This window comes from Lissotriton vulgaris, chromosome 3_1 (genome assembly GCF_964263255.1).
Source record: "Lissotriton vulgaris chromosome 3_1, aLisVul1.2, whole genome shotgun sequence".
Lineage (NCBI taxonomy): Eukaryota > Metazoa > Chordata > Amphibia > Caudata > Salamandridae > Lissotriton > Lissotriton vulgaris.
Window position 1 is genome coordinate 841158663 of NC_141689.1, and position 27726 is coordinate 841186388.

Below are 27726 nucleotides of genomic sequence, written 5' to 3' on the forward strand. Positions count from 1 at the left end.
TCCTGATTATCAATTTCAAAAGTCATATGATCATACTCGATGTCATCTAATGCATCTAAGGTTTAGTCTAGGAAATCACAGCTAATATCTGCAGCATTTATATCTTCCTCTTCATTTTTGCTACTTGTAAAAAGTATGTTCAGTCCTTCTATGACACTGTTACTAATTTCGAAACTGTCTTCCCAATTGTTTTGTTGATTTTCCATACTGATTTTCTTATGTTGTAGGTCCTTGTACAAAACATAAACACTTCATTTTATCTTTACTGTAATATCAGCAGATGTGGTGATTCATATGGATTATATTAAATATTTATCTTGCAAATAAAGCAACAATATTTTGTACATGAGTGTATTTTATTTTGAAAACATTTGAAAATTAAATTCAATAAATACAGTGTCACTCTGCATTGTGTCAAGTGCTTTATTTATATATGTATCCTACCTACTATGTTGCAAACTTAAAACAGTGACGACAGCAGTGCCTTAGTTTGACTCACCCCATTATGTTGTCAATTAGGGTGGAGGGAGGCAAAAGAAAGGAGTAAACTACATGTCTACAGATGTACTGCTATATTCAGAACATTGGATGAAGCACTGAATAAACAAAGTCAGATACAGAAAACATACACAACAGAAGGCTGCACAAAAGATACACAAAGGAAAGCTACACAAATAGGACACCGAATCTTGAACACAAACTGGTAAGTAGGCAAACGAACAAAAAAGCTAAGAACACTGCAACGGACGCTATGCTGTGGAACTCATTCTGAAGAGAGGTAGAAACAAACTGATAATAACACCGAATTCAAATAAAGAAAAAGTAAAAAAGATACATGGATAAAAAAGTCACTGGAGTAATACTCTGTTCCCCAACACAAAAAAGGATTTTGCAGAAATTATATGTACTAATGTTTAAGGAGCTGCAAAGGGACCCCATCCCCCAGGACTCAAAAAATTATATTGGGGACCGTAGGGGGAACCCCAATGCCCCCAAGGTTCCAGCTGGCTCCCTGCGTCCTTTAAGAGCCGGCACTGCTTTCTCATAGAGAGCACCTTACATGCTGCTCTCTCTAACGAAAAGCAATCTGCTTTCCTACTTGAAAGAGACAGCAGATTAACTTGCTCTCTCTTTCAAAAAGGAAACTGGTTTGCTGTGCTAAAGTGGGATCCGCGACGCTCCCGCCCTACCATAGCAAACAGCAGTGTCCCGGGGGAAGGCACCCCGAGACACTGCAGGAGTCGGCCCTGAGAGATGGTGGTCCCCAGAGCTTTCAAGAGCTCCAGGACGGGGCCGCACGACCCTCTCCCAACCTTAAAAAGCCCCGAGAAGTGGTAGTCCTCGGGGCTGGGAGGTCCGTGCCGTCACGGACAGCCCTGATGCAAATATTACTGCCCAGGAAGGTGGTGGTCCCCGGGGCATGTAGGAGGGCCGTGAGCCCCCCGCATACTTCAAAATAAAAGATGGCTGCCAACACTTCCTGGTTTGGAGCGTTGACAGACAGTTGACAACCAATCAACATGCAGTTCGTTCTCGTTATTGTACGGATTTCTTATATATATATATTTATATATATATATATGTATATATATGTATATATATATATATATCCTACTAGCGGTCGCCAGTAGGTAGTTATAGTTAGGACCTACTTTCCATAGGAAATCCACAACATTCTATTTGGAATAACTTTTGCGTCGGTGGACGAATCTTCGTGAATTTCGCCTAGAATATGGCCTGCTCGGTTCCACTCCTTCCCTGAAAGTTTGGGGGTGATTAGTCAAGTGGGGACCGAGTAAAAAGGGGGTCCCAACACGTGTTTTCCCCATGCAATTTTCCGAAGGGACCCTTTAGCCAGGGCTACAGCCCGAACGGCTGAATGGAATTACACCAAATATGGCAGAGAGGTAGAGTTATGTTTGCAGATTGTGCTTTTTGTTAAATGGTGTAAATCCATTCAGTAGTTCCTTAGAAAATTACAAGTAAAATCATAGCAATATCTAGAGACGGAGTACAGCACGCGTACGGAAATCCGTTCAATTACAAACACGAGCTGCATGCTGATTGGCTGTCCACTGTGCGTGAACACTTCAAACCAGGAAGTGTTGGCAGCCATCTTGTTCGTCGCTAGAAGCGACCCAGAAGAAAACAGTAAAACAAAGATGAGAAATAAGGAAAGGGGGCAGGGTAGAAGCATCCTAACCCTCTAGGCTTGCTCAGGGGGTCGTACACGGATCTTTAGGCTCAATTTTAATTTTTTTTTAAATAAAGAATTGGGGGTATGCGTATGGTATACGTACGCGGTGGAAAAGGGAAATAAAAAATAGAAGTCCGTTTTATTCATTAGGTCCTGGGTGGCAAATTTTGGGGGCAATTTTTTTCATAGTGGGGGGCTTGTGAGGTGCCCCGAGCACCGGGAAACACCACCCCTCTGTGGTTTTATTTTGAATTAGCCGGAGGGTTACGGTCCTCTTCCCCTCAGTCTCCCGAGCACCGGGGAACGCCACCCCTCTGTGGTTTTATTTTGAAGTATGCTGGGGTTTACGGTCCTCTTCCCCTCAGTCTTGGGGACCGTCACCCCCAGGAGGCTTTTTTGGAGAAAAAAATGTAAAGTGTGTTTTCAGCTCTCCCTCTCTCTATCTCCCCGTACATGTCGCAGGGACAGCCACCTTCCTGGGGCAGTAATATGTAAAATGACCTTCCAGCCCCGGGTACCTGCATTCCCCGGAGTTTTTTAATTTTGGGAGGGGGTCGTGCTACCCCCCTCCTGGAACTCTTGGTGGCTCTGGTGTCCACCATCTCCCAGGGTCCGTTCTTGCAGTGTCGAGGGGTGCGTACTTCCGGGTTTGGTATGGTAGGGCGGTACCGTCACCGCTTTCACTTTACCACAGGAAACCGTTTTCCTATTTGAAAAAAAGAGCAAGTTAATCTGTTCTCTCTTTCAAGAAAGCAGATTGTTTTTCGAAAGAGAGAGCAGTATATAAGGTGATGTCTCTGATAAAGCAATGCGGGCTCACGAAGAACGCGGGGAGCCATCTGCGAACAGACACCACAGTGTTTGTCCTTGGCCTCCGATCTTATGACTTGGTCACACGTATACCTAAAAACTGATTTGAAGGACGTAAGCCAGAGCCATTGCAAGGCGTGTTCGTCAACACAAAGATATTATTAAGATTATGCATTTGTCATGCGTGGTAAAGGCATGCATGGTAAAGCCATATGCGTGCTAATGGCTTCGTGGTGACGATCGCGCGTGGTTATGACCGCGTTGTAATGGCTTTTCCCCCCCAGGACATTGCAAGAACCAGGTCTGGGCGTGGTGTACTCCAGGGCACCAGGCGGAGGGCACGCAGCCCCTCTCTTACAATATATGCATTTTTGTGGGGTGATTGTTTCCGTGGTTTGAGGGGCGTCATTGAGGCCCACACTTAATTTTGTAGGGTGATAGTTTTGCATGGGAAAATGTTGCAAGAGATTTGTAAATGTGGTACACATTGTTTCGTATTAGTTTGATTTCTTTACCATGTTGTAGTGTACCCAGAGAAAATATAAGTCAGTACTTTTCAATCTTACTCTTGAACATCTTACTATAGTACTTCAACATTATAAATATTCTTTATATTGTGGGCCGTCAACCCTCCCACAAAAAATAAGAAGTATGTCGTTTTTTTATTAACTTTTATTAAAAGAATAACTGTAAACAAAATTTTATGATAACTATATTATAAAGAACTAGAATAATACACTTTAAAAAACAATATTATAAAAAAATTGTAAAGTGGACTCCAAAGGACGTTGGATCGGTAATCTGCAAAATAAAAAAGAAATTTAGAGTTTAGAATCATGTAGATGTGAGTAAATGAGATGAAGCATTACAAGTCAAGGTAATAGTACGATTTTATGTGTGCAGTGTGCCTGGTACATTTTACTTCTGTTATAGTGCGGCGTTGAAGTGGTTTCTATATCGAAGAAAAGTGGCACAATGGGACTGTACATACTCCGACTTATTTCTAATGCATTGTAATGAAGGCATTGTATATCTAGGCCTCTGTGCTTACCGTTGTATAAACACAGCGGCCAAACACTGCGGCCAGTGGAATTCACAACTTCACTTTAGCTGTTGTTCTACAAGTCAAAGCAGACAGCAGTGTCTATAAGTTTGTGACAGAAAGAGAAATGATGTCACAGAGAGTGAGAGAGAGAGAAAGAAAGAGAGACAAAACAACATTTAAACTGTCTTGCAGAGTCTGGAGTTGGGATTTTTTTTTTTAAAGTTAGACGTAGATTTACAAGCTGCTTGCGTCACTTTTCCCATGGTAAAAGTGATACAAAAGTGGCGTAATAAGCTTGTAGATCTGTTTGTCAGACTGTTGTAACCTATCTGTTGTCAGTGCTTGGAGGTAATTATACATTTTACACAGTGAAGCTGCTGCACACTACCCACTGTCTCCTTTCACAAATGAAGGTAACACTACAGTTTTACGTGTTCAGTGTTCCTAGTACATTTCAGTTCTGTTATAGTGCCGAGATCAAGTGGTGTCTATATGGAAGTGCCTACTGCGTTACTGACACAAAAGTGGCTCAACGGGATTGTAAATATACAGACTTATTTCTAATGCATTGTAATTAGGGCATTTTAAATTTAGGCCTCTGTGCTTACCGTTGCATAAACACTGCGGACACACACCGCGGCCAGTGGAATTCACAACTTAAAGACACCTTTGCTTCTACACGTCACAGCAGACAGCATTTTCTATAAGTTTAAAAGAGAAAGATAAATGATGTCACAGAGAGTGAGAGAGAGAAAGAGAGAAAACAACATTAAAACTGTCTCGCATAGTATGGAGTTGAGATTTTTTTTTAAAGTTAGACGTAGATTTACAAGCTGCTTGCGTGACTTTTACCATGTTAAAAGTGATACAAAAGTGGCGTGATAAGCTTGTAGATTTGTTTGTCAGACTTTGTAACCTATCTGTTGTCAGTGCTCGGAGGTAATTATACATTTTACACAGTGAAGCTGCTGCACACTACCCACTGTCTCCTTTCACAAATGAAGGTAACACTACAGTTTTACATGTTCAGTGTGCCTAGTACATTTCAGTTCTGTTATAGTGTCGCGAGCAAGTGGTGTCTATATGGAAGTCCCTACTGCATTACTGACACAAAAGTGGCTCAACGGGATTGTAAATATACCAACTTATTTCTCATGCATTGTAATGAAGGCATTGTATATTTAGGCCTCTGTGCTTACCGTTGTATAAACACTGCGGCCCAACACCGCTGCCAGTGGAAGTCACAACTTGAAGACACATTTTCTTCTACAGGTCAAAGCACATAGCATTTTCAATAAGTTTATAAGAGAAAGAGAAATGATGTCACATAGAGTGAGAGAGAAAGACAGAGAAAACAACATTAAAACTGTCTCGCAGAGTCTGGAGTTGAGATTTTTTGTCTTGAAAAGTTAGACGTGGATTTACAAGCTGTTTGCATCACTTTTCCCATGTTAAAAGTGATACAAAGTGGCGTAATAAGCTTGTATATCTGTTTGTCAGACTGTTGTAACCTATCTGTTGTCACTGCTTGGAGGTAATTATATATTTTACACAGTGAATCTGGTGCACACTACCCACTCACTCCTTTCATAGATAATTTGTTGTTTCGGAAGCAAAGTTCTTTGTCACCTAATGCCGTTGGCGGTATTGAAAGATGGTGCTCTTCGTGTGGAAGAAGCTTTCACTGTAATCAAGAGAGTTAATCATTTCAATTCAGATATGGTTGTTTAGAGCAGAGTGGAGATAGCAGCGTCCAAATCTTTTAAAAAGAAAGAGAAATGATGTGAGAGAGTAAGAAAGAAAAAGGGGAAAAAGGACATTAAAACGTGGGAGAGACACACACGATAGGGGAGGGGTACCTGAAACCAGAGGCGCAACCACAGTGAAAAATTTCAGGGGTGGGGGGGGGGCTATAAAAATTTGGGGTGGGTGTTTAGTTCAAGTAAAAAGAAGAGTGGAGCTGCAGGGGCTGTAAGCGGGGGGATTATCAAAGCCTTATTAACAAGCAAAATGTCTTCAAAAGATCTGTGACATACTGGGGTGCGACTGTGGTGGGGTCAGGAAGCTATCTCATCCTAGGTGAAGCCCCATTCGCCCAATGTTTTTTTTGCGCCTGCTGCATACTACATATTCTCTCCTTTGACAGACAACTTGTTGTTGTTTCAGAACCAAGCTTCTATGCTCAACTTGTGCTATTGCCGTTGTCTGTGTTACATAATCTATCCTGAAGCTGTACATCTAAAAGTTATTAAAAGAAAGATGTTATGATTGGTAATTTTTGCTATAATATTTTGGAGTTAGATAATATCGTTTATAGAAGTTGATTGTCAGATTTCTATGAACTGTTTGTATTGTGAATATATTACGGACATTTCATCGATTATAAAAAAGTAACTGCTATTGGGAAAAAAAATAAACATGTAAATTAATACATTATGTAGGAGTGCGTTCGTCTAAAATACTAAGTCGCATTTTTGTATGTAGTCAGCTACAACTCTTTGACTCCTTCCGATGCATACTCAAGCCTCACTGCTTACCTTTTTGTGGAAAAGACACCTTCTGCATGATGTAGTCCCGATCTCCAACAAAGAAGTCTCGTATATGGTGCAGAGTCTTGATATCTCTATGGCTAACAGCATACTCGTGCTCCCATTATCATCATCGCAGATTCTTCACCCATTCAGTGCTTCGGGCACCACTAACTCAGTGACCAAAGAGGCCACGCATGTAGTAGCGGGCACCTTGTTCGATGCTTTGGGAACAACTCTAAAATGGCGTACAAAACGTGCGCTCCGTCTTTTTTATACATAGGGTCATGTGTGTAGTGACGGATACGCTGAATGGGTGTGGCGTGGGTGTATACCAGTCATGAGGGAGTGTGTGTGTCGATCCAACAACTAGACCTGCAACTAAGAAATCACTACAATGGAAATTTGGGCTTTATAGTGTTGGTGTGTTTTCTTGGTAACGTAAGAGTGGCTTTCTTTTTTGTATGTGATGTTACAATACAGTCGAGTATAAGAAAGGGGGTTTACCCAGAACAAGTCACTGGGACCTGGGTTGTAATGATGCTAAGAGGGAAGGGGTCCCAGTTAAAGAAAAGTAATTGTATACAAATAAGATTAAATACACGAACAATAAATGCGTCTACAATGTTTTAATCACATTCTAGAACAAAACAAGGATATAGTATCCAACATTATCATTTTGGAGAGGTTGAATAGTGCCCCTGGGGATAAGGAGGAAGTGCAATGGTGAGGGTAGTGCAGGTAGGGAATGGTGACAATAAAAGCAGATGTATATCTGAAGTATCCACAGATCAATTCTGAATATACATAAAACGGTCAATGATCAGAACAAAGGTATTTCATAGAACATATGCCCCACAGTACATAGTATGTAAGAATAGTGGGTAGGGGGCTGTAATTGAACAAGGACTGGTCGACGTTTCGACCCCAGAGAGAGCAGGAATCAGTGGAGTCCTTGCGGCGGGGTCTTCATCAGGACAAAAGGGGGGGGCAAGCAAACTATTGATATTAAGTAATAGGTACATATTACTTATCTATTAAAAATTGCCATAATTGCATAATTAAGATGAAAGTAAACACACCATATTGAGGGCCTACCTAATAAATCGGCGCCTTGTGTCAGAAAATCACTTTCAGGGAGATCCGCAATTAGACCGGTATGTCCTATGAAAAATTCGAACATTGTAGGAGTATATAACAAAGGAGGAGAGTGACACGATTTACAATAAGTGCATTAAAATAAGTCTAACAAACTTACAGTTGACTTGTAAATAGTGGCGTTTTGGCTTGATAAGAAAGTTGACCCGGGGATGCTGAACATAGGAATTCACTCGACGTATCTACACAATTAGAAAATACACGTACTCATTGTACTCGTAAGGCTTTCTCTTGGGAGACATGAGAAGGCAAAAAGTGGCTTACCAGGTCCTACAATTGGAAAACGTCCCCGTGGAAACACGAAGCTCCGCATAAGGCAAATTTTGTGCACTAAAGGGGACAGAGGAGTAGAGCAACGATATTAGTGTTGCGCTCGAAGTTAAGTTGGTAATTAAGGCGTGGGTAGGAAATCCGCCGCCTTACAGTTAAAAGGCTTACCGTTACGCGATGAGACCGGCGTCTATGCGGCAACCTCGCGAACAAAGGCAACGTTTCCTGATAGGTCCGTAACCATGGAAACCAGGGCACGTGATCGCACTGGAGTTGGAAGACAGACTACGGGATTGGATGTGTCCCTCGGTGCTCGGGAAAGTTGCAAAATAAACCAGACTGTCTAGGAATTACAGCCAGACTAGAAGGATTAGTTTGAATCAAATTAAATAGAATTAAATAGGCGGCCCGATCTGCCATGGAGTGGGAATTCTTAGAAAGAAAATTTGATAACCAGCAAGGGCCACGTATTGTTGATAATTCTAGAAGGGCATTAAGGCCAATGAGAGGTGCTGTCAATGCCAGATATACCATAGATTGGGAATATTTAAAAGAAGGATTTAGTAACCATCAAGGGCCACGTGTTGTTAGTAATTCTAGAAGGGCATTAAGGCCAATTAGAGGCGCTTGCCATGCTGGATATAAACCACATCATGATGCCATAAAAGATGATTGACAGGAAGTATTATGATAATTATAGGGCAGGCACAAGGTAATTAGATACTCTGTCGTACCTATGTTGTTGGTAGCATGTTTGATGTACCCACACAGATCTGATTAACTATGATCTTATTCCATATGAGGCAATACATATCAATTATAGAGTGTCATGGCGTACCTATCACATGATGGTAAAGGCCAAGGTACATTGTCATATGTGTATGATATGAGAGGTATAGTACAAAAATTAGTTACCATGTGGTATACTTTTCATAACGAGGAGAGCATGATCACAGGTGTACCTGTCACATGACGGTAAAGACCTAGTGATAACAGTTGGTTGACATTGACATAATAAAATGGATCAGTGGGAACAGATTCTATTACTGTACAAAGTATTAGGGTAAGGTTGTTAGCTGGGAAAATTAACTATCATGTTCATTGAGACCTGTTTGTATAGAATTGAAGAAAAACATCCACTTGAGCTCACGGATGTTCAAGATAGTGGTGATATTCCCACCCCGGGATCCTAGATTGGCTTTCTCAAGTATGACCCATTTGAGGCTCTCAGGGGGATGGGCAGCTGATCTAAAGTGGTCAACCAGGGGAGCACCTGTTACCTCTCACCTGATTCTGCTCATATGCTGCAGAATGCGCTTCTTGGCTCTCTGTTGTGTCTGTCCAATGTAAATGAGATTACAAGGACACACTATGGCATAGATAACGTCCGAGGTGTTACAGTTCGTCAGTGTCTTGAGTTGTACTTTGGCTTGATTGTGCTGGAATTCTTTGGTCTGGATGGTAGTATCACAGGCCTTGCATTGGCCGCATCTAAAATGACCAATAACCGGTTGAAGATTCCATAACGATCCTATAATTGGTTCTTGTGGAGTGGGAAGAAGGGAACGTACTACGTAGTCTTTAACACTCTTAGCTTTCTTAAAAGCGTGTAGGGGATTCCCTGGATGGTTCAGATCATCAGAAATGAGTTTCCAGTGATGGTTGACAGTGTGTTTGATTTTGTTGCTCTTGGTCGAGAAGGTAGTGACACAAGCTATGCGGTCTGGTTGATTGGTGGTAGAGTCTTTTTGTTTCAGGAGTTCCTCACGGGGGTAGAACCAAGCTCTTTTGCGAGCTTTGGTGACCAGTCTCCTAGGATATCCACGTAGTTGTAAGCGGTTGGACAGATCCTCAGATTGTTGTAGGTAATGTTCTTTGTTGGAACAGTTCCTGCGAACACGCAGAAACTGTCCGAAGGCAAGATTATCCCGTAGTGCCTGAGGGTGATGGCTATTGTATTGGAGTAAAGAGTTTCTCTCTGTAGATTTCCTATAGAGTGTAGTTAGAAGACGCCCTTGATCTTCATATATAGTAATGTCGAGGAAATCAACTGTTTTATTGTCAGACTTGAGAGTGAATTGTAGGTGGGGTAGCTGGTGATTGAGCCACGTGTGGAACGATGACAGTATTGTTGATTCGCCATTCCAAATTAGAAGAATATCGTCGATATAACGTACCCAGAGATGTAGATGATCTCTGAAAGGATTCTGCGAATTGAGTACAGTGCTGTCCTCAAATGCTGCCATATAGAGGATAGCCACATCAGGGGCAAAGGGAGCACCCATCGCAACTCCTTGGGTCTGTAAGAAGAACTCATTGTGGAACATGAAAAAGTTTTTTGTCATTGCTATCCGGAGCAAGGCTGTGATAAATTCAGTGGGAACTTGCATTGGTGCTGGTCTCTTTTGTAGACATCTGGTAATGACCACTAAGGCTTCCTCTTGAGGGATACAGGTGTAGAGAGAGACTACATAGACTGTAGCCAGAATTTGATTCAGTGGGTCAAATGGTAGATTCTCCACAATATTGATTGTTTGCAAGGTGTCCCTCGGATATGTCTGTGTTGCTTCGGCCAGAGGTTTCAAAAAGAAGTCGGTATATCTGCCAAGAGGTTCGAGTATCGATCCACACCCTGAAACGATCGGACATCCAGGTGGGTCGACCATATCCTTATGGATCTTTGGGAGTGTGTAGATGTAGCTAGGCGAGGATGTCGTTGGTTTAAGTATTCAAATTCATTCTTGGATGGGAAACCTTGATCATAACCTTGTTGAGTTAGCTCTAAGATTTCACGGGCTATAGCCTGGGATGGATCAGATCTGAGTTTTTGATAGCTGATACCGTCCGTCAATTGTCGTTTGATTTCAGATTCGTATTTCAAAACGTCTTGAATGACAATTGCCCCACCTTTATCTGCTGGTTTGATGGCAACCTGCATGTTGTTGGCTAGTGATTGAAGAGCAGCTTTTTCGACCTTGCTGGTGTGTATTTGGTAAAAGTTTTTTCAAGTAAAATGCTATTGACATCTCTCCATACCACTGCTTCATATGCAAGAATTTTGTTAGCCAACAACATGCAGGTTGCCATCAAACCAGCAGATAAAGGTGGGGCAATTGTCATTCAAGACGTTTTGAAATACGAATCTGAAATCAAACGACAATTGACAGACGGTATCAGCTATCAAAAACTCAGATCGGATCCATCCCAGGCTATAGCCCGTGAAATCTTAGAGCTAACTCAACAAGGTTATGATCAAGGTTTCCTGTCCAAGAATGAATTCGAATACTTAAACCAACGACATCCTCGCCTAGCTACCATCTACACACTCCCAAAGATCCATAAGGATATGGTCGACCCACCTGGACGTCCGATCGTTTCAGGGTGTGGATCGATACTCGAACCTCTTGGCAGATATATCGACTTCTTTTTGAAACCTCTGGCCGAAGCAACACAGACATACCTGAGGGACACCTTGCAAGCAATCAATATTGTGGAGAATCTACCATTTGACCCACTGAATCAAATTCTGGCTACAGTCGATATAGTCTCTCTCTACACCTGTATCCCTCAAGAGGAAGCCTTAGCAGTCATTACCCGATGTCTACAAAAGAGACCAGCACCAATGCAAGTTCCCACTGAATTTATCACAGCCTTGCTCCGGATAGCAATGACCAAAAACTTTTTCATGTTCCACAATGAGTTCTTCTTACAGACCCAAGGAGTTGCGATGGGTGCTCCCTTCGCCCCTGATGTGGCTATCCTCTATATGGCAGCATTTGAGGACAGCACTGTACTCAATACGCTGAATCCTTTCAGAGATCATCTACATCTCTGGGTACGTTATATCGACGATATTCTTCTAATTTGGAATGGCCAATCAACAATACTGTCATCGTTCCACACGTGGCTCAATCACCAGCTACCCCACCTACAATTCACTCTCAAGTTGACAATAAAACAGTTGATTTCCTCGATACTACTATATATGAAGATCAAGGGCGTCTTCTAACTACACTCTATAGGAAATCTACGGAGAGAAACTCTTTACTCCAATACAATAGCCATCACCCTCGGGCACTACGGGATAATCTTCCCTTCGGACAGTTTCTGCGTGTTTGCAGGAACTGTTCCAACAAACAACATTACCTACAACAATCTGAGGATCTGTCCAACCGCTTACAACTACGTGGATATCCTAGGAGACTGGTCACCAAAGCTCGCAAAAGAGCTTGGTTCTACCCCCGTGAGGAACTCCTGAAACAAAAAGACTCTACCACCAATCAACCAGACCGCATAATTTGTGTCACTACCTTCTCGACCAAGAGCAACAAAATCAAACACACTGTCAACCATCACTGGAAACTCATTTCTGACGATCTGAACCATCCAGGAATCCCCTACACGCTTTTAAGAAAGCTTAGAGTGTTAAAGACTATGTAGTACGTTCCCTTCTTCCCACTCCACAAGAACCAACTATAAGATCGTTATGGAATCTTCAACCGGTTATTGGTCATTTTAGATGCGGCCAATGCAAGGCCTGTGATACTACCATCCAGACCAAAGAATTCCAGCACAATCAAGCCAAAGTACAACTCAAGACACTGACGAACTGTAACACCTCGGACGTTATCTATGCCATAGTGTGTCCATGTAATCTCATTTACATCGGACAGACACAACAGAGAGCCAAGATGCGCATTCTGCAGCATATGAGCAGAATCAGGTGTGAGGTAACAGGTACACCCCTGGTTGACCACTTTAGATCAGCTGCCCATCCCCCTGAGAGTCTCAAATGGGTCATACTTGAGAAAGCCAATCTAGGACCCCGGGTGGGAATATCACCACTATCTTGAACATCCGTGAGCTCAAGTGGGTGTTTTTCTTCAATTCTATACAAACAGGTCTCAATGAACATGATAGTTCATTTTCCCAGCTACCAACCTTACCCTGATACTTTGTACAGTAATAGAATCTGTTCCCACTGATCCATTTTATTATGTGAATGTCAACCAACTGTTATCACTAGGTCTTTACCGTCATGTGACAGGTACACCTGTCATCCTGCTCTCCTCGTTATGAAAAGTATACCACATGGTAACTAATTTTTGTACTATACCTCTCATATCATACACATATGACAATGTACCTTGGCCTTTACCATCATGTGATAGGTACGCCATGACACTCTATAATTGATATGTATTGCCTCATATGGAATAAGATCATAGTTAATCAGATCTGTGTGGGTACATCAAACATGCTACCAACAACATAGGTACGACAGAGTGTCTAATTACCTTGTGCCTGCCCTATAATTATCATAATACTTCCTGTCAATCATCTTTTATGGCAAAATTATGTGGTTTATATCCAGCATGGCAAGCGCCTCTAATTGGCCTTAATGCCCTTCTAGAATTACTAACAACACGTGGCCCTTGATGGTTACTAAATCCTTCTTTTAAATATTCCCAATCTATGGTATATCTGGCATTGACAGTGCCTCTCATTGGCCTTAATGCCCTTCTAGAATTATCAACAATACGTGGCCCTTGATGGTTATCAAATTTTCTTTCTAAGAATTCCCACTCCATGGCAGATCGGGCCGCCTATTTAATTCTATTTAATTCGATTCAAACTAATCCTTCTAGTCTGGCTGTAATTCCTAGCCTGTCTGGTTTATTTTACAACTTTCCCGAGCACCGAGGGACACATCAAATCCCGTAGTCTGTCTTCCAACTCCAGTGCGATCACGTGCCCTGGTTTCCATGGTTACGGACATATCAGGAAACGTTGCCATTGTTTGCGAGGTTGCCGCATAGACGCCGGTCTCATCGCGTAACGGTAAGCCTTTTAACTATAAGGCGTCGGATTTCCTACCCACGCCTTAATTACCAACTTTACTTCGAGCGCAACACTAATATCGTTGCTCTACTCCTCTGTCCCCTTTAGTGCACGAAACCTGACTTATGCAGAGCTTCGTGTTTCCACGGGGACGTTTTCCAATTGTAGGACTAATACCTGGTAAGCCACTTTTTGCCTGCTCATGTCTCCCAAGAGTAAGCCTTACGAGTACAATGAGTAAGTGTATTTTCTAATTGTGTAGATACGTCGAGTGAATCCCTATGTCCAGCCTCCCCGGGTCAACTTTCTAATCATGCCAAAACGCCACTATTTACAAGTCAACTGTAAGTTTGTTAGACTTATTTTAATGCACTTATTGTAAATCGTGTCACTTTCCTCCTTTATTATATACTCATACAATGCTCGAATTTTCCATAGGACATACCGGTCTAATTGCGGATCTCGCTGAAAGGGATTTTCTGACACAAGGCACCGATTTATTAGGTAGGCCCTCAATATGGTGTGTTTACTTTCATTTTAATTATGCAATTATGGCAATTTTTAATAGATAAGTAATATGTACCTATTACTTAATATCAATAGGTTGCTCGCCCCCCCTTTTGTCCTGATGAAGACCCCGCCACAAGGACTCCACTGATTCCTGCTCACTCTGGGGTCGAAACGTCGACCAGTCCTTGTTCAATTACAGCCCCCTACCCACTATTCTTACATACTATGTACTGTGGGGCATGTGTTCTATGAAATACCTTTGTTCTGATCATTGACCGTTTTATGTGTATTCAGAATTGATCTGTGGATACTTCAGATATACATCTGCTTTTATTGTCACCATTCCCTACCTGCACTACCCTCACCATTGCACTTCCTCCTTACCCCCAGGGGCACTATTTAACCTCTCCAAAATGATAATGTTGGATACTATATCCTTGTTTTGTTCTAGAATGTGATTAAAACATTGTAGACGCATTTATTGTTCGTGTATTTAATCATATTTGTATACAGTAACAATACAGTCAACATGTATGTAGCCTATTTTGTGACGTATTTTATTGTATAATGTGTTTCAAAAACTAGTTGAGGTAGCATGCTTTTAAGTTAAACTGTGAAGTCTGCTTACGAGTTTGCTGAGTGTGGAAGTATGTTTTTTTTTATTTTCTATTCTATTATAACTGTGCTGACTTTTCTCCTTTAGCGTGCAGTACTATGTTATTTTATAAAATGTATAAGTGTTGAAATCATCTTTGAAAGTAGAATGTAAGCTGCTGTTAGTGACGAAAAGCAATGACGGTTCTCGCAGGAATTGGGGAGCCGGCTGGGACCGAGGAGGCCTTGGGGTCTTCCCACGGTCCGCAATGTTACATTTGAGCCCAGGGGTTGAGGTCATCGGGGATTATTAAAAATTACTGATTTTTTATGGTTGATTCATGGTACGCGTACCAAGCACTTATATACGACGTACCGAGCGAATATTGGAAGTCGTCCCATAAGCACACTGAAGGAAGAAAAAGAAGAATATTTTTCAGATATTTATGAAGTGTATGTATTTAGATGTTGGGTGGCTCTAAAAATAGCCCTTGTGTTTATTGGGAGATTTTAGTACCTACAAGTAAGTACCAATGCAGAGTCTAAAGTTCAAGAGGAATACTCTGTTTTCCTCATTTGTAAAATGTACACCGTCTCTCGTATAGATGCCATCCATATTGAAACGTAGATTGTTGTGGTAGATGGACCCCATTCTATAGTCTCGGAGAAAGGCAGAAACAGATGTATTCACATGTTTCCTAGCTTTTTCAATCTATGGATAATAGTGGTTGGACCATTTCCATTTCTGCCTTTGGCATATATTAGAATATACAAAGACAGTTTTGGGGAACAGTGTCAGCAAATGTTAAAAGGTGTCCTTCATAAGCTTTTCTAGACCAACCCCAGTCAAAGTGCCTAGGTCATTGCCACCGCAGTGCACAATTATGAGGTCAGGTTGTTGGAGATGTAAAAAGGATTTCACCAATGGCACCAATAGGGCCACTTTAATCCTCTCTGTCCAATCTATTGTATGTCTACATTTAGTAAACGTAGGTCTTTGTGAATTCTTTTCTGTTGTGCGTATCTTTGGCTCCAGAAAATATAGCTGTGTCCCATCATCCGCACTGTAAACATCTTGAAGAGAGATCTGGATGCACTCTGAAGGTCTCTGTAAATGAAATGGCAGTTTGAAATGTAGGATTTTTCTAAAAATGGTGGACAACATGCAGTTTTGAAAAAAGAAAAGAAATGATTGATTGTTCGACAATATTCTACACTAAGCTAGGATGCATGTTTCTGTTTTTTAAAAGCCTGATTTTTATTGGTTAAGAAAAACTGATAGAAAATAACATTACATAAGATAATCTGGTATTTTCTCAAGTCAAGCACACTTGCTTTTTTAATTTGCAACAATGTATGATGAATTTCTCACCTGTGTGCTGAGTTAGATGCTTTCTGAAGTGCTTCTATGGTAACTGGCAGATTGTGGAATGGGGTAAGGGTTGAAAGTTTTGTCAGTTGGAAAGGGTGCAAAAGTTCAAGCAATATAAAAGTGTGCTTCGTTTTGATTTAATGTGGGAATACATGTGATTTTTTATTTATTTGTATATGTGTGTAGCTTGAGTGTGTAGATTGACAGGAAAAGTTTTCTATTTGCTATAGGACTTCCTGTCCCCCTAGGACTGCTTAGGGGAGTTTAGAATGATCTGCAAGGTCAAAGTTTTGGATGGGCTTTGTTGAGCCTTTGATGGCCGTGGGGATGACCACCTTGCAGGGCTGGCTGCTGTAGTGTTATGGGATGCCTATCCCTGGGACACTGCTGTTTGCTATGGAAGGGCGAAAGTTCTCTTTCAAGCAGGAAAGCAGATTGATTTTTGTCTGAGAGAGCAGCATGTAAGCTGATCTCTCTCTCTCTCTCTGACAAAAAGCAATGCCGACTCCCTAAGGACGCAGGGAGCCAGCTGGGACCGTGGGGGTTTTGGGGCTCCCCCCACGGTCCTGAACATTATATTTGAGCCCCAGGGGATGGGGTTCCCGGGGATTGAAAACAATTAGTGATAGATGCTACTTTTTATTTTTTTATGGTATATTTAGTGTATGTGTACTGTGCGAATTCTGAAAGTTGTTTCACATAAGCGTACGTAAGCAAGAAAAAATCTATAAAAAATATATATTTTTCAGATATCTATCAAGTTTATGTGTTTATATGTTGGTTGCTTGTAATGAGACCTTTTCTCTTTATTGGTACTTATAAGTGGGTGCTTATGCATAGTCTAAAATTGTTGAGGAGCAGTGTTTTCTACAGTGCTGAACGTTTGACCTCTGTTGACAGTTGACTTTTGCATGATCTGATGGGGGTAGGGTGGAAAGTTATATCAGTTGGATAGGTTTGCAATGTTAAAGCAATAGAAATGTGTGTTTCGTTTTAAATTAATGTTTGAAGGATGTTAATTGGTTGTTTATATGTATGTATTTGTAAAATGAGAGGGAAAATGTTCCATTTTGTGGTTTTGATGGAAACACTGAACTATAGAGATTCTATATAAGAATATCTACTGTGTGAGTGGTGTTCTTCTTAATATGGAAATCAATTTGAATGGTTAGTTGATAAATTGTGTGGGAATTAAGTATGGGCTAATTTTGCAGATCTGCGGTCCGCGAATTCAAGCAAAATCGCAAAAAAGTCCCTGAATTTGCAGATTTTTCCGTGAAATCGCAGATTTTTTTGCCATTTCCATCTACTCAACTGGAGTACTTTCTACTGGCTAATCAGTAAGTGCTACCTCGTTGGGTAAATGTATAGTGCTTTTCCTACACTGCAGCTGCTAGAAGATTTGTCTCCACTGACCATGTGTGCCTGTAACTTGCCACCGCGTCAAAATGCGCAGAGGTCCCTTGAGTGAGCTGTCCATCATAGTTGGGATTGGGAAAGGGCGGGAAGTTGTTTGATACCGCCAGTGTGTGGTGCGGGGCTTTTATGCATGTTCACATGCATCTTGTGTATAAAGGGTCAGAGAGCGAGCAGGGCAGCAGGTGAGGAAAAAGTGTGTGGTGCGGGGCTTCTATGCTTGTCAAAAAGCCTCTTGTGTATAAAGGGTCAGAGAGTGAGCAGGGCAGGTGAGGAGAAAGCAGCCTCCTGGTCACAGGAACGGGGATGCAAAGACCTCCGTCGGGTATTACAGATAATTTTTGATGGCAGATATGGGGTTAAAGCACACTTGCCCAGCCCCGACCGTGCTCACTAATGTTTTGGGCTGATTAAAACTTTACTGAATTTGAGCTTCAACTCTGGCATCTGCTTTATTTATATCTGTAAGTGCTTCCTGTTGAGGTTTAATTTTTGGCCCACAGGAAGGACTTACAGAGTTAAGGCAGGCGCTAACTTTGTAACCATTTTAGAATGGCGCCAGCAAGCACTCTGGCAGCTTGCCGGCGCCATTCTAAAACTCTGCTTCCTGTGGGCCAAAAATAAAATCCACCGCTCGCGAATTCGCAAATTTTTCGGCAATTTCTCTAGATTCGCGGATTGCGAAATTGCCAAAAATTCGCAAATTTTGCGAGCGGAGCGGATTTTGCACCCATACCTAATGGGAATGTGTGTGGTGCATCTTTGTACATTAAGGAATTATGGGGCATATTATCAAGACAGGTGATAACATTTTCACCACTTTATCGGCAGAAATCTGCAGATAAAGCAGCGATAATGGGCTTGATAATATGCACTACGGAATTCCAATCGAAGCCCATGTTAGATGTCCTTCACATCTAACATGGGTTTCGATTGGTATTCCATAGAGCATATTATCAAGGCCATTATCGCCGCTTTGTCAGCAGTTTTCTGCAGATAAAGCGGCGATAATTTTATCGCCTGTCTTGATAATATGCCCCTATATTTGTCCCTTGTTAAACGTTTTATAGTGGTAAATGTGTTTTGCTACGATGCATGCTGTTATGTTTTTTTATTTAGTATCACATTTTGCGTCTGTGTTCATTAAGGAATTATTGGGCGATATTACCAAGATATGGCGATACATTATTGCTGCTTTTATTGGCAGGAAACTGCTGCTAATGCGGTGATAATGGGCTTGATAATATGCCTTTGTGAATTCTGATTGAAGCCTAGGTTATGGTGTTTACCTGGGCTTCAACAGGAATTCACAAGGGCATAGTATGAAACCCATTTTTGCTGCTTTAGCAGTAGTTTCTTGCCGATAAAAGTGACTATAATGTGTCGCCCTTCTTCATAATATGGCTTCCCTCTCTCTTTTCTTAGTGTTTTCTCCCTCTCTGTACTACTGTGTTTTTCTTATATTGTCCTCTGTGGTCATATTGCCCTTGTTTTTCTTTATATTTTCCTGTTTCTTCTCTTATTTCTTCTGTCTCCTCATTTTCTTCCCTTTCTCTTTTTCCTTGATACTCCCGGTTCTGTCCTCTTTCTTGTTTCTTTCCCTATGTATAAAGTCTGAGTTGATTTGCAAGCCACTTGTGCATCTTTGTTGTTTTATTGTGTTAAGGGCTTATTACCAAGGAGCGGTGTTAAAATTATCGTTGTTTTATCGTCAGGAAACTGGCAATAAAACGGCGGTACTGGGTGTGATAATAAGTTCTTGTTAATTTCCATAGAAGTCCATGTTCTGATGTTAACATGAGCTTCTATGGGAATTATCAAAGGTGTATTATCCAGCCCATTATCTCCGTTTTATCAGCAGTTTCCTGCCAATAAAATGGCGATTATTTTAACACCGGTCCTTAAGAATATGCCCCTTTGTTTTTTTGATGTAATAGTGGCAGAAAAAAATTGTTAAATTGTATATGTATTTGGAAAATGAGTCAGTGCTGTTCACTGAAATGTATATATATGTAATATGTATAGTTATTTAAACATTTTTAAGTAGTAAAAGGTAAAATGCATGGTCCCATTTTTTGTGTCTATATCACATTGTGCATGTGTGTACATTAAGGAGTTATATTCACACGTTTTTAAATGTTTTACAGAAGTGAATGTGTTTTGGTAAAATGTATGGTCTTATAATTTTTTGGGTAATATCACACTGTGCATGTGTGTATATTAAGGAATTATGGGCCATATTATCAAACCTGGGCGATAAAATTATCGTCTCTTTCTCGGTAGGAAACTGCCACTAAAGTGGCGATAATATTCTTGATTATAGGCTCTATGGAATTCCAATCAAAGCCCATGTTAGAAGGACATCTAACATTAGCTTCAATTGGAATTCAATAGAGCTTATTATCAAGTCCATTATCGCCACTTTAGCGGCAGTTTCCTGCCGATAAACCAGCGATAATTTTATCGCCCAGGCTTGACAATATGGCCCTATATTCGAAAATTTTTGCATATTTTCTACACTCTCTTGTTATACTCCCTCATGTCTCATCTTACTCCTTCTTCTATCATTATTCTATCTTGTTTTTCTTATACTCTGCTCTCTTTTTATACTTTTTTTCATACTTGCTACTCTTTTTGCTTATTTGTCCTCCTCTTTATATTCTCTCTTGTCTTTATATTCACCACTGTTGTCATAGTTCCTATTGTCTTCCCATTGTACTCCCTCTCTCTTTATACGGTCAGTCTTCCTTTATATTTGTCTTCTGTCCACATTTTTGTGTTTGTGTCTTTTTATAGTCTTTCCTTTTTCTTAATATATATTCTTCTGTTCTTATATTCTCTGTTTCTTGTAATTCTCGCTGTTCTTTGTTGGTACTCTCTATTGTTTTCTCACACTTTTCTTTTTTTTCTAATATTCTTCTCTCTGTACTCACATTTCTCGTCTCTTTTCTTATACTTTGCATTCTCTACTAATATTGCTGTCTTTTCTTTTCGTCATATTTGTCTCCTCATTTTCCCCATGTTCTTATACTCCCCCCTGTTTTCATATTCTCCTCTCTTTTCTCTTACTTGTGCATGTCTGATTGTAGTATTGAGTTTTGCTCATATTTCTTTTTGTCCTATACTCCTTCTCTCTGTGTTCATTTTTTCTTCTTTTTCTTCATATTCCTTTTCTCTTTTCATTTTCTGTCGTCCCTGTTTATACTTTTTAAATCTGTTGATATTGTTTGCTATCTTCTCTTACTCCTCCTTGACTCCCTGCATACTCTCTGCAGCACTTTCCTCATATTCTTTGTGTTTTCATACTGATCTCTATCTTTATATTTGTTTCTCTTGTCATATTTCTGCCTCTTTCCTCATACACTTTTCACTCTTCATAATATTGCATCTGTTTGTACTCCTTCTTTTTTCCTCAGACTGTATCCTATGTTCTTATACATCCCTTTTTTCCTTATGCTCAACTTTTCCCCACATTCTTTGTGCTCTCTTCTGGTACTGTTCTGTCTGTCCTTATACAGACTGTCCTTTGCTAGTATTCGTTTTTTGTTTTTATAGTTGCGTGTCTTTTCACATATTCCTTCTTTTTTCTTTAGGGTCTTTCCCTGTCTTATTATAGAGCTCCCTCTGTCATCTTAGTTTCTTTTTTTCTTCTTATAGTGTTTCTTCTCTCCTCATATTTCCATCTTTCTCTTCATAGTCTCCCTTACCTATTGATACTTTCCAGTTTATTCATACTTCCTTTATCCCATTATATTGCAGTGTCTGTATATACTCCCCTTTTTCGTTATATTTTCCCTTGTTTCATACTTCCTCTCTTGTTGTAAGTACTTTTATTTTCATAGGATCACGTTTCTCGTCATAATCGTCCCTCTGTTCTTATAAGTAATATTATAGAACATTTCATATATTTATTTTTGTAATGTTATATATATATATATGTAATAGATTTTGTTATCAATACTGAAAAAATTGTATCATGCCTATCAAATGTCAAAAGAAGAAACAACGAAAGAAAGGTGTTTATTTGAAGAGAAGTCATCTACAAGATGAAGAACCATGTGTTAAGAAAAAGAAAAAAAGTCCTGCTAAGAGAAGGAACCCATTTCTGATGAAAATATTAAAGACTAAGCGTAGAGTGCACAAAGGAAGAATGGTATTAGTGTGTCTGCAACGAAAAAGAAAAAGAGAAAGGATTTGCTTAGTGCGGAAGTAACTTTCACCGCAATCTGCACTTTAGTCGCCCGTTCTCTAATCCTTCAAAACTGCTGGTCAGAGGAGGTACCATCTTATTTTAAATGGGTAAATAAAATGCGACGGATGAAAAGATTTGAAGAGGCGTATGCTAAAAGAGTAGGGTCAACGAGAAAATGTATGAATATTTGGACATATTTTCCTACTAGTGCATTTACCACCACCACATAGCATTTCACGCGAGAATATACTAAGAACACACAGGGTCTGAGGTATAGAAACAAATACTATTTACCGGGAAAATAAAATAGCCCTTTAGTAAAAATTATTCGGCACGATTGCACTTAAATTTTTTTTTTAGCTCTTATGCACTTTAGCACTTGAGCACTTTAAGTTAAAGCCTCAATTGGTGGAGAGTATTCAGTTTTTTGCACTAGCCGTGTGTCAATTATTGAAGCTGCTAAACTGTTTAAGTATAACTGAAATGGAAAGGGGCGACCACTCGGTCCCCCCGAACATATGGCGGAGTACCACGATCCCCCCGGGAAGCCATCTTGGGCGGGAGGCGAGTCTCGGCTGGTATGCCCGAAGCGGCGTAGCCGGGGCGCGCCTTTTTCCCGCCCTAGAGTGGGTTGGCCTAGACACTGACGCGGCTGGCCACGCCCTAGGGGCAGGCAGGGGCGGGTTTATGCCCGCCCTGAAGACGGATAAAAGGAGAAGCAAGATCCGAAGGCATCCTCTTGTTCCTGTGCTCTGAAGCTGCACCTCCTCGCTGCACGTGAGCTCGAGACGGAACGAAGAGCCAATTTTGAGCGTTGTAATCGTTCTTGTTTGTTTTTCAGATACTCTGTTGGAGAATGCCGAAGAAGGCGGGAAAGCGCATGACTACTGACCAGATGCTGCGCGTTCTCATGAAGGAGGTGACCGACCTAAAGAGGCGAATGGATAAAGACGAGGAAGGGGGGCCGAAACGTCCTTTGGCGGGAGCAGCCCCGGGAGGGAAAAACAAGAGGCCCAGGAGGGGAGCAGCTGGGGGAGACAACCCGGGTCCCAGTACCCCGCTCGAGGCACCAACTCCCGTGCCGGAGGAAGGGAATCCGATTCCCGTTGTGGTCACCCCCGTGTCCGGGGAAGATATGCCGCCCGAGCTGGCAGCACAATTAGCAGCGTGGTTGGGAAAAGGTAGCGAGGGCGCCACGGCTGTCGACGCACAGGAGCTAATGAAGCAACTGCGTGAGTCACGGGAAGCAGCGAAGGTGTCCACACCGGCTGCCGCTGTAGAGAAGCCACAGGGGACGGGTGCAGTAGCAGAGGCAACGTCCGGTGCAGGTAAGCGGCCATTGCCGATTGCGAGGGATGAGTCAGCACCCTCTCGTAGGGAAAAGTTGGGTCAGCATGTTCCTTTGGCTATTAAAGAGAAGATATGGGCAGGGGAGTACGTAAACATCTTCTCGTTGCTTACTGATCACTATGAGATGGAGCATGTTAAGGGCCAGAAGGAGCTCATGCATCCGAGTGTTTGGCGCGCAAAAATGGCCGCCTTTAAGGTAAATGAAAGCATTGGCAATTGGGGCCAAGCGTGGGGGGGTTTTACATCGATCTTGGGGGAACGAAGGCCCGATCTGTTACCCGAATTGCCGATTTATCAGTCACGAATCATGGGGTACTCGGTATCACACGAGGGTAATCATTGGTTCTGCTATGATAACCTGTTTAGAAAGGCTAAAGAACATGATAAAAACTTAACGTGGGATTGTTATTATTCTGTGTCATGGTCCAAAATGAAGGAGACTGGTATGTTAAAATTGCCATTAGTAGGGAGTATCGTTGGCGAATCCTCCCGCCAGTATGCGGGGACGCCCTTTCGGTCAGGTGCGGGTACCGACAATTACTCGAAGCCTGCCGGCAATACAGGAAAAAGGGGGGTTTGTTGGAACTTCAACAGGGGTAAATGTACTAGGCCCCAGGGATCGTGCAAATTTAGACACGAATGTAGTGGGTGTGGGCAATCATCCCATCCTGAGTCCACGTGCAGAGCCAAAACGGGTGATAACGGGGGTAGAGGAGGCGCCAAACAGGTCTAACATAGTCCGAGGGGCGCCTTTACCTACCCCGATTGATACCTTGGCAATGATTCCTTGGCTCAGTGAATACCCGGATCGTACTTCTGCTGGGGTGTTGCGGAACGGGTTTTCTTATGGTTTCCGCATCCCAGTGGGGGACTTTCAAGGTACAGCGAAATGTAAAAATCAGCTATCGGTCTTTCAGCATACGACCGTGGTACAGGATAAGATCAGGAAGGAGGTCACTCGAGGTCGAGTTACCGGTCCGTTTAGTGTACCACCGGTTCCTAACTTTGTTTGTTCCCCTTTAGGTGTGGTCCCAAAGAAGGACCCGGGTGAGTTTCGGTTGATACATAATTTATCAGCCCCACGTGGTCTTTCCGTGAACGAAGCGATAGACCCGGAAGTGTGTTCGGTGCGGTACGCATCCTTCGATGAGGCCGTAGCCATTTTGAATCGCCTGGGGCCCGGGGCGCTGATGGCAAAATCTGATATCGAGTCAGCGTTCCGGTTGCTCCCGGTACATCCAGACGATCAGCGTCTCTTAGGTTTCATGTTTCAGGGTCATTATTACATGGATAGGTGTATGCCGATGGGGTGCTCTATATCTTGTGCCTATTTCGAAAAATTCAGTAGTTTTCTACAATGGGTCTTCACAAGGAAGACGGGTTTCCAAAATGTGATGCATTACCTTGATGATTTTTTGTTCCTGGGGGCAGCCGGGGATCCGGAATGTGGGCAGGCTTTGGCGCAGTTTTGTGTCTTGATGAACCAGTTTGGCGTGCCATTGGCACCAGGTAAGACTGTGGGGCCTTCCACTTGCCTCGAGTTTCTGGGGATCGAGTTAGACTCCGCGGAAGGTTGTTTTCGTTTACCAGCTGACAAAGTGTCCAAGTTCAGGACATCCTTGCAAATGTGTATAAGTGGACCTAAGGTTAAGCTGCATCAATTACAGCAGTTAGTTGGCCAGTTGAATTTTGCCCTGAGGGTTATACCAATGGCCCGCCCCTTTTCCCGTTCGATTGCTCAAGCCATGGTCGGCCTGAAGGAGTGCCATCATCGCACAAGGCTCTCGGCAGAGGTCCGCCAGGACATGCGCATTTGGTTGGCATTTCTGGCGGATTTCAATGGTCGAGTCGTCTGGAACAAACCGGCCGTGTCCTCTGAGGAGCTGGGGCTGTGGACAGATTCGGCAGGGAGCATAGGTTTCGGTGCCATCTTCGGCACAAGATGGTCTGCACAAAAGTGGCCGACATGGTGGCATGACAGTGGACTGACAAGTAACATTGCTTTCCTGGAACTTTTCCCCATTTCAGTGGCCCTGAGAACTTGGCCCGAAGGGTTCAAAGATCACTCTGTGGTATTATGGTCTGACAATATGACCGTGGTCGAGTGTATCAATAGTCAGGCAGCACGATGCAAATGGATTTTGAGACTGCTCAAGGAAATTGTTTTACTGTGTATGCAATTGAATGTGCTATTCAGAGCAAGACATGTCCCAGGGGTAATGAACCAGGCGGCTGATGCACTGTCTCGTTTTCGTATGCAGGCTTTCTGGGGTTTCCTTCCCACAGCGGACCCGGAGCCGGCACCCTTTCCCGAAGCTCTCTGGTCTCTCGGTGCCCCGAACTTCGTAACCTCGTGGGAGAGAGTTTAGCACCCAGGACGAGGAAGGCATATGAAGGGGCGTTCCGGTCCTATTTGGCCTTTTTGGGGACTGATAGAGAGGAGCTTTGGGGCCAGGAGGAGTGGGTGGTGAATTTTCTGATGTCCTTACATCTGGTCGGGAAATCGGTGGCCACGGCTCAGAGGCATCGGGCTGCCATTTCCTTTGTTGCTAGGGCTCATGGGATCCATGACCCGACAGCGTCTTTCGTCGTACAGAAAGCGCTACGGGGGTGGCAACGCCTTGAGGGTCGCAGAGTAGACGAGAGGCGCCCGATAGGTTTGGATAGGCTGGCCCAGTTATTATCCAGACTCCCTGCTACGTGTTCATCTCAGTTTGAGACAGTGTTATTCCGAGCCGCTTTTACGCTGGCATTCCATGGGGCTATGCGGGTAAGCGAATTAGTGGCGAGGAACAAGCAGGATGTGACAGGAGGATTGTGCCAGGAGCACGTCCAGATCAGAGGGGAGACGATGACGGTCTCATTTGTCAGGTCCAAGACCGATCAAAGTGGGATGGGTGACTGCGTAATCATACGCAGGATTCCCGGGTCCTCCATGTGCCCGGTAAGGTGTCTAGAAGATTATTTAGCACGAAGGGTGGCATCATGGGGGGGGACCTTGTTGAGACACGCTGACGCCACCCCACTGACAAAGTTTCAGTTTCAGCGGGTGCTTGCGATGTCGGTTGCCGCTGCGGGCTTGAACCCGGGCGAGTTTGGGACCCATTCCTTTCGGATAGGGGCTGCTACAGAAGCTACAGCCAGGGGTCTGGATGTTGAACAAGTTAAACGAGTGGGGCGTTGGTCCTCCAATTGTTATAAAAGGTATGTGCGGTTGCACATGTTGTGAAGCTGTAACAATGTACTCACGCTTCTTGTTTTTGTATGGTTTTCAGTTGCGCAAGCCTACGAGGCGGGGCGGACTTTGCAGTCGACCCAACACCGGGCCAGCGGTCAGACATCACCGGCTGTGAAAAAGGAGGTGTGGGTCGTGGGCCACTCATACGTGAGACGTGCCGCAGACGTATTCAAGGCAGGTGATATGATTCACGTAGCTGGGGAATACGGGTACAGTGTGTCCTTCTACGGAAGAGGCGGTCTCTGTATTGACCAGTTTCAATCATTTTTTGAGGGTTTGCTAGGGCGGACGAGGTCACTGCCGTCTGTAGTCATAGTACATCTTGGGGGTAACCACTGGTAGACGACTTCTTCTTGAGGCGATGCTTTCCACTGTAAGTTGGTTAGCGAGGAGAGTTCCAGGGTGCACAATTGCATGGTCCCATATGATCCCACGAAAAGTGTGGCGGGGGGCTATTTCGGTTCCTGCTTTAAATCATTCTGTTAGAAAGCTTAATAATAAAGTGAGTAGGTTGTTCCGTTCCAAGACACTGCATTCTATTTCACATGGGTGTATTAATGATGACAGTATGTATTTGGGGGATGGAGTGCATTTGTCTCGGGTGGGGAATGAGTTACTCATAGGAGACTTCTTAGCATGGCTAAAAACGTTACACCATGACCTTTAGGTAGGAGTGTTGTGGGGGGTCCGGATAGCCGGTCAACTATCCGGCCTGTGGCGGTAAGGTCATGATCGGTGAGCACTAATTGGAAGATCCCTATGAGTGGGCGTCACCCAGCACGGATGGGAGCGCTCGGGGGAGGTGGCCATTGGCCCCTCAACGGGGAGGCGGTCCCTTCTAAGGATGGGTCGCCGAAAGAAAAGGAAAGGCGGTCAAGGCCCCTTCCTGGGTAGGAGGGGTTACAGCCCCCTCCTGGGGAATTTCCCGGGGCCAGGACGTCTGCGACGGCAGATGTGGTAAGTTGTGTGGGGTTTGGGGGGGGGTCTACGCTACCTTCTAGATACCTCACACGAGTCCTCGTACGACCTCTAAGTGGCGTCGAGTTTTATTGGGGCCCCCGTCAAGTCAAGGGAAATTGGTAATTGCACTTGAGGTACGCCTCTGGGCCGCCCCTCACAAGTGAGGGCGATATTTCTGGGTTAGGGATCTTGACACCGGTTACGACCTTGCCGTTGGCCCTTAAACGTTAGGATGTACAATTTCA